The sequence below is a fragment of the Protopterus annectens genome, chromosome 16.part0 (genome assembly GCF_019279795.1).
Source record: "Protopterus annectens isolate FY-2018-M chromosome 16.part0, PAN1.0, whole genome shotgun sequence".
NCBI classification, from domain to species: domain Eukaryota; kingdom Metazoa; phylum Chordata; order Ceratodontiformes; family Protopteridae; genus Protopterus; species Protopterus annectens.
This window is the reverse complement of record NC_056750.1, coordinates 65,196,012-65,216,860: the sequence shown is the minus strand read 5'-3', so window position 1 is coordinate 65,216,860 and position 20,849 is coordinate 65,196,012.

Below are 20,849 nucleotides of genomic sequence, written 5' to 3'. Positions count from 1 at the left end.
GTTTGTGCATGTGCCTCATTATGGTGTTCTTCGGTGGGTGTGTGTGCATTTCTGATGGGTGTCATCATCCACGATTCCAGTGCATAGCCAGCATCCCCCAGTAAATGGCTGTGTGGGATGTCTCCCCTAGCAAACATCTCGTACAGCTGTGATGCATGCCAAATATGGGAGTCATGATAACTGCTAGGGCTACCAGCACACACATTCATTATAATACCCTGGGAATTGCACGCAACCTGGCAGTTGATGGAGTGGTACCACTTGCGGTTGATGTAGATTCTACCCTCCTCACCGGGTGGTGCCTTGATGTGTACATGAGTGCAATCTATGGCACACAGTACCTTAACATAGTGTGTTACATGGTAGAAGTGTTGTATACTGCTGGCCCTTGCCTCAAGGGTGAGGGGAAAATAAATGTGCTCACTGGCATGTGGTAGCATGGCATCCAGGAAATGGTGGAGTACCTGGATGCTGATGCCTGTGAGACCCGCATCATGTCCCCAGTTGGTCTTTAGAATGTACCCATAGCTAGTATCCTAAGAGCTAGGCATACCTTTGTTTCCACTGGGATTGGTTTTCCTTTGTTGGCTCTGCATCTGAGTTGAGGATGGCAGAGCTCAGTAAGTTCTTGTAGTATGTCTCTGTCCACCCTGTAGCGCTCTGCAACCTCCACCTCATGTAGCCCTTGGAAAGTTACCCTGGGCCTGAACACTCTTCTCCTTTTCTGTCTAGGACTATAGACAGCAGCAGCAGCACTGACTTCAGCATCTATCACATACAGATGTAGCAGACCTGCAGCAGCCCCTAGCATTTCTTCAGTTAAATGTCCCAAGTCTGTATTCCACTGGTGCAGAATATTGAGGTGAAACAGATTGTAGGGTTTCTGCATCCTTTGTGATTGGCTGCCTATGATCCATTCCATCTGTCAAGTACATCATTAAGGACTGTTAATGGCCCTAGTTCAAGTGGAACAGGGATCATCACTAATTAAGATGTCATTGCCTTTCACAGGTAATTTTTTTTAACAGCCTTTCATACTAAGCACTGTGATGTGCTGCACAAACACATGCCACAAAGATAAAGATTGCTCAGCACTCCCCCAGGAAAGGTCACGCTGAGTACGGCACCGTGCTATGCAAACACACTCAAACCCACTAAACATGTGCCCCAAAGGTAAACAAAACTTAGCAGACTCTGTACACACCTACCTCTTGCTCAGCAGAGTCGCATGCCTCACAAACAGACATCATTGAACTCTAATGAGCTTAAAATATTGTGGACACACCCCCTTTTAATGTCAGCTACCCCTTCTAAGGACATCAACAGGGTTCTGTGCCTACATGGATGGAATCTGCGGACACGAATACCCATTTGTGCTATTTAGTAATCCCACCTCATTTGCATAAGGATCCATGCACACAACCTGGAAACTACACAGTTCCAGGCCCTGCCTCATTAGCAGCCACAGCATTCTACCATTGTACATACTCCAAGCAGAGTCCTATAATGCATTACTATCACATACTACTAATTTTTGTTTTTACACTTTTTAATTTTTTTATTTTTCTTAACAGCATGTTTGCACACTGTGGCATGCTGTGCAAACATAACCTAATTATTTAAAGAAAAAAAAAATTTTAATTTTTTTTCCATTAGGTTTTGGGCACACAGTGGATAGTTTGACACATATCTGTGTCTGCTATGCTATTTGTGTCCTTCTAACTGAACTTTTTCAACCCCTGTTATTTGTTTAACATCCTGTACATCAAATTTTTCCATGTACATTTTGAATGCCAACACAGGGTCTGCAGAACTGCCTATCTGCTTGCTGGATCGCTCTACCTCCCTCATTTGCATGCAGTTCACTTGCTTATGAGGTGATTTGTATACCACACATACTTCAGTGTTGGTGTGCTTGCGCATGTCCTCAGCTCTGTCTACTGGATTGCACACCTGCTTACTTTCACATAAGCAGTGTGCCACTATGCCTACATGGAAAAAAGTCCATCTAGGCTTTATTAAATTTCCCCTGAAATCTTTTAAAACCTTGTACATAACATGGTTTTGGAATTATTGATGCAAATATAAATAAGCAATATTTTACGCCTAGAGGCATCATTAGGGGTTAACTGCAGATGCACCTGGAGGCATCACCCAGATGTAGTGAGTTAATTACAGCACACAGCCGGGGAGTGGCATGGACAATGCCAGGGAAGTGCTGTACTGTGGAAACAGGTGCAGCTACCAATGTCTGTAGCACACAAAATCTTGCTTGGAGTGCAGGTAGCTCTGGCCTGGAGTCACCTTGTAAGTACTGACAGTCCCACTGGGCATGTGCCTACACTTAGCCAACTTGAGTGCAATTCTGTTGCCTCTTCCCCACAAAGACCTTCTATGTGGTAATACATCTGTACATACAGACAGCTACCTCTATATATCTGTCTGACCCTATCCCCCTCCCATATGCCTTTGGTATTGATCAGTATGTATTCGATATACATATAATACCGATACACACACACACACACACACACATATATATATATATATATATATATATATATATATATATATATATATATATATATATAAATGTGGGGATGTATGGATTTTACCTCTTACCCTCGGAATGCTGAGGTTATCTGCACTCACACATCAAAACAGTTGCCCAAAGGAACCAAACCAAGGCTGCAACAGTACATAATCCAATCACCCACAGACCCCAGTGCCTGTGGAATGTCACCTTGTAGACAGACACAGGTGAGCAGATGTTGTATTGTACAATGGTTCAATGCATGCCGTGGGCATGCTATCTTGTTCCTGGCCACATGTGTACCTATCTAACTGCAACCAGGCACATATGGCCATACTGCTAACTGTACATGCATAGCAGGGATACTGACATGTACCCCATTCCTAGGACACTAGATACAACAACAGTACCAAGCAATAGCACTCTGCAGGCCACACATGCTGTCTAACACAAGGCTACCTTGCGTACTTTACAAGTATTGTGCCTGTATTCACATACATAACAGGAGTACTCTATGGCACATGTGATAAGTACTGCAAGCTGTAGTGTGTAATAGTAGATAAGTAGGGGTTCGAATCTCATGTCAGCCAACTCTGTGTGTGCTTGTAAGTATATCCCTATGCAGCACTAGGGACAGCCCATAAGGGCTATCCCTGTGCAATGGTTGTGCAATTTATGGTGCTGTGACTAGCTGATGGCTTCTACACTGCCCCCGTCTATAAGGCTTGCTGATGTCATCCACCTTAAGAGAGCTGGCTGACACTCTAATATCAGATGAACTTTGTGGTGCATGCAATAAATACTGTGAGCTATAGTGTGCAATAGTAGATAAGTAGGAGTGCTAATCCCACATTATCCAACTCTCTGTGCATGTATCTGTTTGTAAATATATCCCCATGCAGCACTAAGGACAACCCGTATGGGCTATCTTTGTGCAATGGTTATGCATTTTATGGCCCTGTAACTAGCTGCTGGCCTCTACACCCCCCCACAAGGTCTTCTGATGTCATCCACTGTAAGAGCGCTACAAGGCCTGCTGATGCCATCCACCTTAAGAGTGCTGGCTGACATGCTAACATTAACTAAACTATGTGGCGCATGTGATAAGTATGATGAGCTATGGTTTGTAATAATAGATAGGTTGGGGCTCTAATCCCACATCAGCCAACTCAGTGTGTGTGTGTGTGTGTGTGTGTGTGTGTGTGTGTGTGTGTGTGTGTGTGTGTGTGTGTGTGTGTGTAAAACTATATCCCTGTGCAGCACTACAGATATGGGCTATCCCAGTGCAATGGTTATGCACTTTTTGGCCCTGTGAGTTGCTGCTGGCCCTAACTTGCCCTCCTATACATTATCATAACTTTTCCCCACCACCTGTCTGACCTGGACACATGTTATTTGTAGACGTGTTAATGCCATCACCACACCTTTTAGAGTTTGTAAGTTCAGATAGCCCAGGTGACATGTGGCCAGGGTAGCATACCTCATCACAAACTATGAATGCATGCATATGCTGATTGCCCCCATTATCCCTGATAGATAGTTCTATACATGTGCATCTCGGGTGGCATGCAGCTATACTGCACTACCTTGCTGATGTCATATTTCTGCTGTGCTGCCATTCCATCCTGTGCCACGTATTACCATCATGTGTCCATAGTGTATCCCCTCAGACTCCTGGAACAGAAACATACACAAGTCTATGACACAATTGTCATTCTGTAACACTACCGCCAGTCCAACATCATGCAACAAAGATACACAAAGTGTGGTGTGTAGTCATGACACATGCCAGCATACAGTACCCAAAGCATAAAAATTGGCACTAACACCACAGATTCACACAGTAAAAGCATTATTTGTAAAAATGGACCAGATAAGCACTTTCACATTGTAAAACCAACACTTCTTCAGATCATAAAAGCACAAAATCACAGCTCAGTTTAAAAACAGATGTTCAATCAGCTTTGTTAATTCATCACGTCATTAAACCAATTTTCTCCCTTTCAGTACAGGTTTTAAAGGGACACGTGCATTAATACCGGGATGTTTATCAGCCTGAAGCCTCAAGATCCATTTAAGTTCTACTGTTTCAGTATAGTTAGTGAGATCACCCCCCCCCCCCCCGGTGACCCACATGCACTATTTGTAGTACTCTAAAAACAAACTCATGTCCAACATTTTCTTTAATATATTTAGCTGGTGCATTGTTCATATTGTAAGTCCTAATCTCATAAGAATGACTAAAAATTATATCTTTTAATCTCTTGTTGGTCTTACCAACACAGAATCCTGTACAGGACTTGCATGTGGCTAAATAAATCACATTTGCTGTATTACAATCTGCATAGAATCTGGGACTAAAAATATATTTCATCCACGGATGTTTAAACACTTGTTCATGTGAAATATATGTACAGGCTCTGCAATGCCTGCAACTGTATGTACTAAGTCTGGCAGATAGCACGTTACTTGGCCTAGTATTACAATCCCCTGTGCACAGCAGTCTTTTCAAGTTTAAACAATTTTTATACATAAAAGATGGATTGTTCCCAACTATTTTGGCTGTCTTGTTGTCACTTGTGAGTATTCCCCATTTTTTTCATATAATATTACATTATTTGTGTACTTCAAACCAAATCTGTGTTTACTGACAAAGCTCCTATCCTTGTGTGCACTAGAAGCACATCTAGAAAAATATGGGACAGCAATGTTTTTTCTGTCCTTGATCACCATCTCCATATGCTGTATCAGAAGGTCTTTGTTAAAGCCCCTTTTCAAAAAGTGTTGACTCAATGCATCAATGTTTTCATGAAATGCTTCCTCTTGTGTGCATAGCCTACAGGCTCTCATATATTGGCCTCTTATTGCATTAGGATATATATGCCTGGGGTGCATACTATCAAAGGACAAGTACCTATTTTTCCAACATCCCTTTTGGAATAAATTGGTATCTATCTGACCCATTTGGTTAACCAATAGTCTTACATCCAAAAGAATCTATCTCTTTCTGTGACATGGACATAGTAAACCTCAAAAATTCAGTGGTATGGTTAAGTTAGTGAAGAAAACCATATAATTCTTCTTGGCCCCTCCCCATAAGATAAAAACATTGTCCACAAAATGACGGTAAAATCTAATGTGTGGTCTGTATATATTATTATTGCCAAGCACAAATTGTTCCTCCCATGAGTTCATTAAGCATACAGTACGTGTAGTGGCCCACAACAAGTGGCATGGCATAACAATACTACACTACACAAGTACATGTCAAGTGATATAGACTCCCTGTGCATGAGACACATAGTAGCATTGCCCTGTATCGAACAATACTACACTACACAAGTACATGTCATGTGATACAGACTCCCTGTGTATGAGACACATAGTAGCATTGCCCTGTATCGATGGCACAGATGGCAGGGATGTGGCATAGTGATCATCACATGCACAGGATGTGGTGTGGGAGTGCCAGAGACCTAGGCTATGCCAAACAGTTGACAGCATGTGTGTGAGTCTGGAGGGGTGCTGCTTAGATGGGCCACGGAGAGGTGCTGTGTGTGTCTGTAGATGATCTACATGTAACAGCAGTGTTTGAGTATGTGCATGTACACAGTGAAGCCCAGTGCTAGCCCTACACATGTGTATGTTGGACGGTTGTGGACCGTACATGGTAGAGTGGTCAGTTAACCATCTCCAGCCATGAACATGGGAACTGGCTCTGACAGGAGTAGCACTGGCACCACCATACCCAAGGTCAGACATTTAACAGTGTGCTATTACAACTGTATGGGGACAGTCCAACAACAGCAGTGTGCCACAATGACAGAAAACAATACAAACCTGCTGTAGTATATGTTCCCTGTAGGCATCATACCTCTTGACTATACAGATGTCTGCATATTGTCAGGCTGTTTGCCTTATAGTTTTGGTAATTTTCACGCAAACTTGTGGATCTTTGACAAATATTTAAACACTGTTGCTGAGTTTGGGCCTTTGTCCCCCCATATATTATGGCTTTGTTCCGGTTTCAAGCTCTAAGAGGTTGACAGGTATGTTAGACATAGCAATCAACCAAACAGGGATATACGTCAGCAGAGACAGAGACTTAGCCACAGTACATCAGGGACATTCAGGGATACTTTTATAATGTGTTAGAACTATGTATATGAGACAGTGACTGAATGAGGGGGCTGAATTACAATACATCATTTGACGTTACAGGAGTACACACCCTTACACATTGCCACTATGTATTATGTGTAATCCACTACCTTTCCTACAACAACCAACCATTGTAAGAGGGATTGATCATGACAGAACTGAGACGTGATGAAAAAATCAGGGACAGTTAAGAGGCATGCCTGTAGGTGTAAGACAGCAGAGTATCAATGACATGTCAATACCATAGGTCTATGACAGGCTTACTGCTGTAATATCTATTACTGACACATCATTACCATAGATCTAAGGCTTACTGCTGTAATATCTATTAATGACACGTCATTACCATAGATCTTAGGCTTATTGCTGTAATATCTATTCCCCATACCTCCATCCTCCCACCCATTTCCTGTTATATGGAGAAATGTATTACATACCTGCTGGAGTGCAATACTCCTTTTTTGAACTTTGCTTCTGGTATACTTTTTGAAATCTGTTCTCTGTGAGTGAAGTCTCATACAGAGCTGTTCCCCATAATCAGCTGCTTGCTTTTTTAAGGTACTGCTCATTTGCAGGTAATTTCCTCTGCATCAATCTGTGGCTGAGATTTGCTAATTGCAACCAAAACAGCTGAACTGCACTATCATTGGCCAATGACATGCCACCACAGAGCAATATATAAGGACTCCATGTAGACCTGGGCCCCTTTCTTTGTTGTTAAGATGGACATCAATGAGGTGTGGAGAATACAGCTTTGCAGAGGGTAGGTACCATAACTGTTAACTGTATAGATTTATGGTGTATGTCCATAGTTTCACCTCATATGTGTGGTCAGTGTTACACGATATAATGGTCAACTGGCAAACAATGTGGGTTGAGGTCAGTAAGAAAAGAGATACACTTGAGTTCCAAGACTTCATTCCCATCAGGATATGCATGCTAATGCAATAGCTGTTAATCTATCAACCTACTATCTTTGTAGGGACTCACCGTTACACATGTCCCTATCTGTGGACCTTAGCCATGCATTACATATGGCTGTGTCCTGATCCATTGTTCTAGGGGGTTGGGAGGTATGGTAGGTCTGTAGCAGCTACCTTTACATAAAGTTATGTATACTACAGGCTGCAGCTGCTGCTGCAGCCTACAACACATATGGGAAGTGTGGACACTTTTGAGGACAACAAACTGCACATGTAACTGTGTCAGTTGTGTCAGACTTGTCATTATGGCAGAGTCAGGGTAAGGGTACCCTGTACAGTCCAATTGAGACATGTGACTAAGGTACATCTGTTATGCAATGTTGCCAGTAACAGAGGGGTAGGCAACATATAGTTAGGCTATACGGATATGTGTAGTGTGTCCCTACCTGCATGCCTCTGACTTGCAAAAGTGGGTAGCAGTATATTAACTAGCAGTAACCTGTGCAGATTAGGATTACATGACTCAGTCATTACTTGCTGCCTTCACAATAATGTAATTGAACTGCTAGACAAAACTGGATTTGAACCCAGGACTACGTATGGCAAAATGTACTATATGCAAGACATTTAGCAGACTGCACCACTGAGTCACTACAAAAGCGCATATATTTGCAAGATATATGTGCACATATGCAGGTTGTGTGGAAACATATGTACATCCATCAGTATGCGCATGGCTTTATATGGCTGTATTTCTGTACCAGGGTCACAATTGTACATGTACTTTGCCATTGCTGCCTTAGCAGGTGTCTTTCCAGATGTTGCAGGTAAAAGAGCACATATGCCTGCTATCACAATTCATTATTATGTCTTTGGCTGTCTGCTGGTGTATTATTGCACCAGACTCCAAGGTACACTCCCATTTTTCCCATTAGTGTTTATTTCAGTTACATGCCTAATCACTGTAAGTGTAAATCAGTATGTTTTGCTGGAAACACTAAGTTTACATCAGATCTGTGTGGCCCTGTGGATTAATGCAGTGGGCTTTAGATGAGAAGGGCCTGGTTTGAAACTTGGCAGAGGTGTCCATTTTGTATATGTGCCAGACAATGTAATAAACACATTTAATCAAATATAAAGAAAAGAAAAAAGGGGTGATAAGAAAGTGGTGAAATGGGGGCAAGCAGGGGGAAAACATAGTGAAAAGCAGTTAAGGATATGCAGGAAAGGTGTAGGAAAGACCCATAGTTATCCATATCTTGTACAGTAACAGCTATGCATTTTGACAGATTTTGTAAATTAATTTGGACTTTCAAACCCCAGGAAGAGGGTTGAGGACAACATAACTGTGTTGTAAAGCCAAGTATTGTTTATTGTTTAGACTGGATTGTATGAGACTTTTTATATCTGTACTCAATTATCACAGTTATATTATTGTTCGTATTACTATGTTGATGTTAATCTAATTGTGGAGCATTTCTCCCTGCGCCTCCTCTGTAAATGGACCTGTGTCCATTTGGACTATCCCGGTAAACAAATGTAAAATATGAATAAAATAAAAATAAAATTAGACCAGATTAGTGGTGTTCAGTGGACACATGTATGAGCATGGAGAGCTATGTATGGGGCAATATTTTATTTTCTGGGACAAGTGTCCATTTTTTTTAAAGTGAGAGTGGAGTGTAGGGGAAGGGACATAAGTACATGTGGGTAGGTAAGTTGGGTAAGAGAGGATGCATTTGCATAGAGATAAGACAGTCAAGACAGCAGACAGAGGTGGTGTGTGACACTATTAGACAGAGGCACAGTAAACTAAACCTTTAAAAAGGGCACAGTACACTCAAATCAAGGGGTGGCATAAGCCATACAGAATCAGTCTAGGCTTATAATTGCCCCAGGGCAGATAGCCTAGTATGAACCTATGAACCTATGAACCTATAAACACCTTAGATGGGGAAGGTGTTGTGGAACCAAGTCGTACGTACCTCCAGATGGCAGCAACATGACTCATGTCCCCACCCATGGAACAGTTGACACTACTCCTTCACTGCCCAAAGGGTGGCTGTGCTGAAGGTTGGGTGCCAGGGCAAGCATGCCCCACCAGGTTGGCCAGGGTGGTCTCAATCTGGCACAGGCAGTGTTCATAGCTTCAGTGAACAGTCCTGCACACCATGACCAGCAGTTGATCCTGGGAGACTGCAGCCCCTCTGCCACCACTCCCAGGGGGAAGTCAGGCCCCGTCCTCTGAGTTGGTTCCACCCGATGTCTCAGGTGGTGCAGGGGCAGTAGAGGGGGCACCACCGTCCTAGGTCCCAGATGTTCTAGGATCTGGTGCCATGGACAGTTGAGGCAAGGTAGGCAGATTACTGGGAACTGGCCTACCCCAACATGCTGTGGTAATGGAGGCATAGCAATAAGTATAGGTTAGTTATGAACAAAACATTGTAAGTAATAACATGGCAGAACATTGGAAGTAATGCAATTACATATCAATGCAAAGTATGTGAAATGCAGCAGTAAATAAGAGAACAGTCAGTATAACAGCATGCCAGTAACAGTTACAGCATAAGGCCAATAAAGTTGGCAATTTACAAGATATGTTAATATGTATCTATTATAATAAATAACAATAACACATGCCTCAAAGAATAGTTAATGTAACAACATATGCTAATAGCAAACCATAATCAATGAATAACACTTATAAATAAGTGAAGATAAGGGATGGGGGAGAGAGAAAAGTAGTCCATTAGTAACAGTGATGCTTACTTTCTTGACAACAGTACTATCTACTTTATGGGTCTGTATTTTCTTTACATTTAAGGTAGACTACAAGTTTCCTGTAGCTGATATAGCAAATACATAGCTCTCAAGCTATTTGCATTGGACACTATGGGCCAAACAGTAACAACTTCAGGTACACAACTACACAGAACACTTGCACACTAGGTGGACCTATATAACTACCAAGGTGTTGTGTGAGCTGAAATGGTGATACTGTGCAATCTAAGTAGTCATTGCCATGGTATTCCTGTAACAGGTAGATTACACACTATTAATTACATAATGTGAACTCATGACACTTGAGAGACATGTATGTGTACAGTACAGACAGTAAACAGCAGTCATGCCTTGGTTGGCAGGCATGGGAATAGAACCCAATAGCAGTGACTGCAACTACAGCAAATTTTAACAGACACTCCATGCATACAGCCATACCAGGATTACACATATTATTTCTGACTGCACATTGCTGAGTTTTCACATTCTTGCTAATTATTTTAACAGTCTAGGAAATCTAAACACACAATTCTCTACTCATAATATGGGCTACCTCATCCATTTACCTGTAGTTTCTGTGAAGAAATACTTTGTGAGTATTATATGACTACTACTGTAATATTTAGTGCTATCTGTCACTGGATTTGAACTCTAGTCTGTATGTGGCAAACTGTACTACATACAGAACATTTAACAAACTGAACTACTGAGTCACTGCTGATTACTGACTTACTGATATCTGCCTAGAGCTTACCTGGAAAAAGATATGACCTGGCAGTGCTACTATGGTGTTATACTAGATTGCAGTGACAGTAGAACACACATGCATGACATAAAAAAAATAAGACCGATAGTAGGTACGCTATATATCATTCTAACAATGCTGGAGTACACATTTTATTGTTATTGGGTTGAAATATCTGTGAAGGCAACAAACAATATCAGATCATGGAGTGGGCTACCTCTCCCATATACCTTGCTTACCTGATGTTTGTGGATGACAGAGCATTATGTGAACAATATTGGCCTTGAGACAGCTTTGAATAGTACTATATGTGTTAAACAATACAATTAGTAGCTATTATATTTGCATTCTACAGCTATTACAGTGATTGATTTCTTTCAAAACAACTAGAATTCCACAATTATTGCACTATGCACTTTATTGTATATACTTTAATGCAGTTCCTGGTATTGTTTCATGTTTTTATTGCACAACAGTTGACATTATTCATTTCTTTCAAAACAGCTCTAATACCATAATTATTGCACTATACACTTTATTGTATATATTTCAATGCAGTTCCTGGTATTGTTTCATATTTTTATTATACAACAGTTGCCATTATTCAATTCTTTCAAAACAGCTCTTATTCCACAAATATTGAACTACACACTTTATTGTATATACTTTAATGCAGTTCCTGGTATTGTTTTGTGTTTTTATTGCACAGAAGTTGGCATCATTCATTGCTTGCAATACAGCTCTAATTCTGCATTTATTGCACTACAGACTTTATTGAATATACTGTCATGCAGTTAATGCTTTACCCTTTCTTGCTTATTTCACTGCAGTTAGCATAATACATCCATACTCATCACACTCACTACGCAACCTGGCCAGGCACCCGGCATATGACTTGACACTACAAGCCCTCCCCTCTTCAGCAGTTTGGAGAGAAGCACACTATTATGCATGCCAGTTTTGCAGACATTCAGATTAGATATTGGTGAAACAAAGGTTAAATTACATACTTGTGGGGCATTCCCTGCCCAAACTTCTTGGACCCAGGTGTCCAAGAGATCACCCTTTCTCAGTTTCAGGTCGTCATGGTGGTGACAACACTGCTCACCTGTGGGAGGGATACTAGTAACACTAGTGAGTTCCCTTGCCAGCTGGTTCCAGGCCTCCACCTTGCACTCTGAGCCCTGGAAACCTCCTTGCAGCATCCGGTCTTCATGTTTTTTTACTAGAAGTCCAACATGACCCTGGACTTCAGAATACCCCAACGCTGTACCTGAAAGAGTGCACCTTCACCAACACCATCCATAGTACCCTTCAGAAACAGAACTCAAATGGATTATGCTGTATTTACAACTATTGGGCTTAATATAGGTTGTTATCCCACCCTTAAACGTCATTGGGCAACATTCAAAAAAAGTGACGTGTCATTTAGCTCTGCACAAACCAGAGCAGCTGAGCTTAGATGTGAAAAAACAGGCAGTACTGGAGTCTTAGCAGAGCTTAGCAGTGTACAAGCCAGTCAAGCAGTGCCAGGCAGGTTACAAACACTGGCAGCCATTATCATGTTTATGCAGTGTTTAGCAGGTCTTAGCAGGTATCAGCAGCATTTACCAGGGCACAGCAGAGTTATATTTTAAATTATTCTGCAAAATGCGTATTTTAAAATTAAATACTTATTTGTCTTTCATGTAGTCAAACCCTTGACCTGTTACACATGGAGTCATGACTCTACCCATTAAGCTATGTGGATATTCAGACATCAGGTATACCTTTGCATATAACAATGAGCTACCTATAAGCAGTGCTGATTGTTGCGCTGTGCCATGCAAACACTCTCAGATATGCTTAAATATATATTTAAATAAATAATTAAATACATCTGGTTTCTGTTTTTAGATGTCTAGACATTGTCTGGGCACTGCTTAGCACTGCTGCGCTCTGTGCCGCACCACGCCAGACAAACATGTTTTTTATTAAAAAAAAATATAAAAATTAACATGACACTGGTGGGCAGTCTGGGGAGTCTCCTACCTATCTGCAGACACAGTTACCACTGCACCTCTCCCTACACTGATTCAAAACTCATGTTCCTTGGCTCTCCCTCGGCAATGCACCATCATTAATTTGCATGGAGCGCTGCCAAGGAAGAACTGTGTACATGGATATGGTAACCGTCCATGTAGACTTGACACTGTGTCTACATGGATTTTATTAAATCCTGGGGTCTATTTATATTGTATATATGTTTATTTTTGAATTTAGTGGTGTATTTATTTCTGAAGAGGGCAGATGCATCTATGCAACTATTTACGTGTGCATAAAATGTGGCTTTAAAGGGTTCTGCACAAGCAACAGGATTGTCAAGGTGGGAGGGGCTTTTGAATTTAGCCAGGTCATCACTCAGTTTTAGTAGAGTAGCCTTTACATAGTCCCTGAATACTAAGGTACTGGAGGATGTTCCTGGCTTTTATCTTAAGGTGAATGTGACTGACTTGTGGTCTGATATGACCAGGGAGGAGGTTACAATATCAGGGAGCAGAGCTATTCCATATTAGTAAGGACCAAATCCAGGATTTTATCCCCTCCCCCAATTGGGGTATGGACTAACTGGTCCATGTAGTTTTTTTTTTTTTTTATTTATGAAGTCCAGAAATCTCTAGGTAAAAATATTTGAGGACATACAAGTCTCCCGGTGGGTGGTGACATAGTTGAAGTCTCCTAGGAGAACAGTGAATGGTGGAGTGGTGTAATACATAGGGACTCCATAGTTATTAGGTAGGAGGTATGGGCTTGGTGAAATGGCCATATTCTTATTGGACTGTAATCAGTGTTAAACTACAAAAAAAGTAATTGACTAAGATTTGTAGGAATTGTTGTATGTATGTCTGCATTTTATTGTTGAAGCCACAGTTGTTAATTTTAATAAGTAGTGAGACGAACAGATTAAGGCATATGCGCAAGTATTTGTGTGGAGGTGGAGATTTCTAGTTATGTTTCATTTGCATTTCTTTTCCATTTAATTTATTTAATATGACCTATTTAATTGAAGTAGTAACACTGAGTGTGGAAAAGTAATTGTGTTTACGGGCTGTGAAATAGATGGTCATTAGTACATTTTCTGATGTGTATCAGTTTGGGTATTCAGTTTCATAAAACACTATAGCTATGTTGTGTCTTAAGACAAATGGTGTCATTAACCATATTTTATTTGACTTTCTTATAATTATGAAATATATAAAAGGACAGAGAACATCATTTATATAACACTTAGTTGCTCTGTTTAACTTTGTTCTAGGTTTGGGAGGGTTCAGCATGCACATTGTAATACCTTATAATAGGTGTCAGAGATGTAAATATTAACGCATCGTCAGTCACCACTCTGATGGACCTCTTACATATCCACAAAACAAACAGCACCATAATTACCTGTTCTAAAGACTTACACCTTGCCTGTGATATAAATTGGACCTGCTGGACAGACAGGTATGTATCCCAGAGACTACCCCTTCTCTGGAACAGACTCCCCATCCATGTGAAGCAGTGTTCCTCCCTAACCCAATTCAAAAGTGCAACTTGGACAATTGCATGGAAAACAGGACATTCACCCCAGGTTTGGCACCTATGTCTTTAATGCACACAAGTAGCCTGTAAATGATTCATCTCCCAAGCCCCTGCTTGCACTTATCATAGGTACACAGGTTCATAGGTAGGTGCTAGGCTATCAGCCCAAGAGCCTAAGTAAGCCTAGCCAACAAAGTTCCCTGGCTTACTCCAACCCAAGAAAGTTAATTTCCTGTGCCCCTGTCGAGCAGAGCCACAGAAGTGATCCCTGGGGTGTATTTCCTATTTCCCATCACTCATCAAGATTTTTCTTGAAGAGTGTTAATGAGGAACTTTGCTTGACATAGATGGGTAGCTTGTTCCAGAGCATGGGAAGCCTTTGGGACAGGAATCTATCCCTCCAGCATGTTCTGTTTATTGTGATGACAAGGTTTAGGTCCCTAGAGCATGTAGCTTGGAGGGATTGGGATTTCTTTAGGTGTAGCATGTCCAACAGCTCTGGGTTTGACATAGCTTTATATGTTAGGCAGAGATCACCTCGGAGTAGGCGATATGCTACACAGTAAAGCTGGAGTTTTTTGAGACGATCAGTGTAGGGCATCTGTTTGAGGCCAGTAATCCTCTTTGTGAGGTACTTCTGTGGCCTTTCCAGCTGCTGCAGATGTCTTGTGAGGTACATTCCAAAAGGGGCATTGTACTCTATAATGGGTCTAATGAGTTACGAGTAGAGGGGAAGAATGACCTCTTTTTTCCTGGATGAGAACCATTTTTGTGATGAGGTATGCTATGTAGAAGGATTTTCTGACTACTGTGGCAATGTGATTATCAAAGGAGAGACTACTGTCCACCTGGGTCCCAAGGTCTCTTATCACACATTCGGTGTTAAGAAGACTGCCGCCTATGTGGTAGTTCATGGGTACAGAATTTTTACCAAAGGGGATAACAATGCACTTTTTGGCATTGAGCTTGTGGCCATCGCTCTGACACCAGGCATATGTCTGAGTGAGGCCCTTCTGTAGGATGTCCACATCATTTGGGTACAATCATCAAGGGTACAAGAACTTGCCGGAGATTCGGGATACATGGGTAGGCTTAGAAAGGCCCTTGTGGTTGTTAGCTTAGTACACAGCTATGATCCTTTGGGAGTGGTTTATATGTATCCATGTTGGGGGGTAGCAGACGATTTGGTGACAGAAGAAGTGAGGGGATGGTAGATAATGTGGTGAGAGAAGAGTTGAGTGTGTCACTAATTAGTGCCCTGCAAACCAAGCAGTGTGCACATATTCAAATCAACAGACCTGGCTCCACAGTGGTGCAAATGTAAATAAACTGCATTCACTATAAAGTACTGCACAACCCAGGGCATTTTTGTGTATACAAAAACTGTTAGTTAAACAATTATATATTGGCTAAGATGATGGCAATAAAGAGCATATTTTGAAAATCTCCCACCAAACTCTTAACTGCTTTGTTCAAGAATTCTTGACAAAGCCATTCGTAATGGGGAGACGAAGGCCAAAATCAGGGATGCTTTTTAAATATTACTGTAATTCACTCAAAAATTGCTATCACATCAGCTTTTGCATCAGCATGCATTGTCTGATCAATAAGAAGTTTGAAACTTTAATGTCTGGCATTATTGACTGACTATAATCCTCAGTGATTTACCAGAAAATCAAACCATTTTATGAGAGAGAGGGCAAAGCCAGGGGCAGTCTGCAAAAAGTGGACATTTGAGGGGTATGAATCTTAGTATTTCAGTCAAGAGGTATGAGCAACACTTGTTACATTTCTATACATGGCTGCAGTTTACCAAAACAAAGGATCGGACATTTTACTAACCAAATTACAGGGAAAGAAGGAATTAAGGTAAAAGTAAAGGTCTGGGGTAGAAACTAACAATGAAATACCTTCAGCCGCAGTAACTGGAATACCATATGTGAAATATAAAAATAGGCCATAACCGGCACAGGCAACAACGAGTTGATTCAGAGATGAGGGGAGAGCTAGCCAAGGAAATGTCAGCTTGTAATTCATGTGAGATCTTCAGCTGAGGAATGTACAGACACTGTTAAAATGGATGCTACCTAAAATTGAAAAATAGATGGCAAATGATACAGGCAAGTACTAGTCTGTTCATAGATGGTGAGAGGGCTAGCCAAGGAAACAACCGCTTGCAATTCCTATTCTGTCTTCTTGTGGGGAAGGTAGAGAGAGTGCAATAATACTGGGGGCTGGCTACATCCAGACAAAAAAAAGGAGACAAAGAATGTTACAAAACAGATGAAGAGGTCAACAGCTTCCCCCACTTCTGCCAATACAGAATCAGAAATGGTAGCAGTATCTCCACACGTGATAATTTCATTCTGTTTTTGGTGATGAGAGTAAATCTTTCAGAGAGACCATGTCTCAATGACTTTTTTAAAATGCCTAATAGGATGATTTTTTTTTGTTCGTTATAGACTTAGAGATGTCAGCATTCCTCCTTCTGGTCTGTACCATTTTCTTAGGCTAAGCTACCTAACAGACCGGCAACAAGTGGACATGTTAAATCCATTTTTACCAAGCCCCCCCCCCACACACACACACAAACTGTGTTATGCCTCAGAGTTACAGAGTACATCTGTTGCTATTCTTTCCAGAACTAGTTATTTCATCAGAACTACTGCCAGGTGGTGAAACACTGTTGCAGCCAGTTGCTGTGAAAAGGTACGTACAACAGGGAATGCAAACTCCCAGGGGAGGTTTTTCTCTCTAGTCCTTACTTCTTCCAAGAGTTACTAGACTTTCCAAAAAGAAGAAGGAATATCTGACACATAACTTCCCTTTACCATTTACTCCTCCTGTGTTTGGCTTAGTGTATGTGGAGCTGGCCAAACCACATTTGAATGTGCTGGTATCACTTACCAGTTCATGATAGACTGTTTAAAACAGTCATTTTAAATGTTGTAACACTTCTTCAGTTTCTGAACTGGCATCTGCATAAAGCCTGTCTAGGTAAAGTTGAAGAAAATACAACATAAATAAAGAAAGAAAGTTCCAAGGGTAACTACTTGTGCCCAATCTGACTCTGATTCTCATTTGTAAAACATCTCCAACCTGTAAATCTGGGCTGCTGTATTCCTTTTCTGTTGTTGCACTGGGAAGCATTGAAACTTCTCCTTTACTTTACATGTGAAATCTCGACTCCTTTCCCTGAAAATAAAACAATGATAATCATATTAAGACATTGTTTAAGTATATAAAAGCAACTGACTTGTTTCCTCTCTCAAAAACTTATTACTGATAAACTTGATATGACAAACTGAGCATGTATCACCCCAGCTCTTCTCAGAATTATGCCTGCCTCATTGATGCAATATTATCTCCCTGTCCGCCATTAGCTTTCCAGGCTAGTTCTCCATTTCTCCCTTGAATCACATACTGACTCTTTTCAGGTCAGCACAATAAACACTTCCTTGCTGTGCAGAGATTTTCAGTGAATGGACAACAGTTTTCTGGAGCCATTTCTCAGGGGGATTTTATTACACACACATGCACATACCATATGCGGCTTTTTGCTCAGTCTAAAGTGCTTTCGCCCTAAACTCATTCTGTAACTCTGCGGGGCATTGCAGCTAAATGCATTAAACTTTGAGGCACTTTGACTTGTGTTCTTTAACTGCTTATTTAAGTTCATTATATTAGTAACACTGTTATTCTCAGACACTGTGGTTTTGACTAATCTTTCTGCAATCACTTTTTCATTTCCTGCTGTCTGCAGTGATAATGGAATATGTTTGTTCCATGACCAGTTATCACATTTTCATGCCTCAGTATCCACAATGACCATAAATGTTTATTGTGATAAGCTGATTAAGTATTGAAACAAAAAAGCCAGTATACAAATAAGGTTCTGTATTTATTCTCTAGCGCCTCGGCCACAGTAAGCCTTCAAGGAGTAACACATAACACAGACAAAAACGTTTATATAGCATCAGCTATTAACAGCAATCAAACACTCAAACAATTAAATCATTAGAGTTAATTAAAATACAATTCAAACAAATTTAAAGTGCATTCCAGGCAAATCAAATAACACTTCTCCAGCAACAATCTGTATTCAAACCCCTAGGAATTAAGGTTTCATACTTCAAAATAAAAATAGTTTCTTTTTTTAACAGTGCATTCTTAATCAAATTCTCATTTAGTTCACTTATAAAAACCTGTTCTAAAATGGTTGCTGTTAAACTATCACATTTACCATCATGGCATTCATAAAAATGCTGAGCTAAAGGACTCTCTAATTTTTTTACCCTAATATCCCTCAAATGTTCCAATAGTCTCACCTTAAACATTCTCTTCGTTTGGCCAATATAAAACTTATTACAACCACATCCAATGGCATATATCACTCTCTCAGTTCTACAACTATACTGGCCATTTGATCTATACTCAATATCATTTATATAAGGGAAAAATTTAATTACATAAGGGCAAACACTACATTTCCCACATGATAACATCCCTCTACTCATAATTTGGTAGTGCAATTTTTCATCAGGTTTATGAAATCTAGTGTGCACTATCATATCCTTCACATTTCTACCCCTCTTGTAAGAGAACATTAACTTTTTTTCAACTAAACTCTTCAATTCAAAGTAATTTTTTAGAAAGTCCCAAAAATGTAAAATACATTTTTTGATATTCTCACTACAAATATTATAAGTAGAAACCATAAATATCTTTTCCACTTCTTTGTAATTCTTAATATCATTCCTACACTTATTTATACATAATAGTCCCTTATTAAACCTATTATTAAAAATCTTATTGATATCTAAATCAATCAACTTTATGTCATATTGTCTTTTTTCAAACATATTCCTATTACATAATATTTCATTCATAAATATATTATCATCATTACATAACAGAGAAATTCTCAAAAATTCACCATATGGTAAGGCTTCAAGGGTATGTTTAGGGTGACAGCTGGTGCCCATCAAAAATGAATTTGGTAAATCAAATTTTCTATGTATACTAGTGATGACATGTTGTCCTGAAGTACCCTGTAGATTAATATCTAAAAAAGAAACAGTTGATCCACACTGTATACCATCTAAACATATATTAAACCTATTTATTTGAATATCCTGTATAAAATCATTCACTAAATGTTTACCCCTTCACATAAAAAAATTAGATCATCAATAAATCTAAAATAAAATTTTACATGATTTTTCACAAAACAATTAGTATAAATACATTCTTTTTCAACTAATCCCATAAAAATGTTAGCATACATTGGTGCAAAGGGCGCACCCATTGCTGTACCTTGGATTTGATGAAAAATTTGATTATCAAAGTAAAAATAATTATTTTCTAAACAAAACTTCAATAAATCTAAAACATAATGTGTTAATGGAAAATCTCCCATCTGTTTATATACTGCTTTAATTCCAAATACATGTTTAATATTGGTATAGAGACTCTTAACATCTAGAGTCAGCCAGTACATATTTTCTACCCAAATGACATTTTTAATTTTACGAAGAAAATCAAAAGAATCTTGTATATAAGACGGGAGTTTCTGAGCTTCCTTTAACAATACTTGATGCAAAACAACTCCCAAATTATGTAGAAAGTATCTACTGGCTGAAACTATAGGTCTGCCCAGAGGATTCCTACTATTTTTGTGAATCTTGGGTAGGCAATAGAAATAAGCTGGACCAGAATCCTCCACACTTAATTTGTTCTTAACATCAGCTTCCAACCAATATCCTAGTCTCAAACCTCTCTGTATTAGACAGGTATACTTATTTTTAGCCTGTTTAACAAAATCTTCTGTAACTACACAATATACTGTATCATCACTCAATAAATCTAAGCACATTTTATAATATTGTGTGTAATGCATGATTATAATTTTATTTCCTTTATCTGATGGTTTCACAATTAGTTCCTTCTGTTTAGAAAAATTAACTAGTTCAGCCATTCCCTTTTAGATAAATTATAATTAACCTGTGTCAAATCTAAATTATTTATCAACAAATTAACTTCAAATTCAACCATCACATGAAAACTTTTTATACCTTCATGTGAAGAAGGGGGCATATAAGTACTCTTAGTATTTACTCTCGAAGTGTCTATAACACAATAAGCA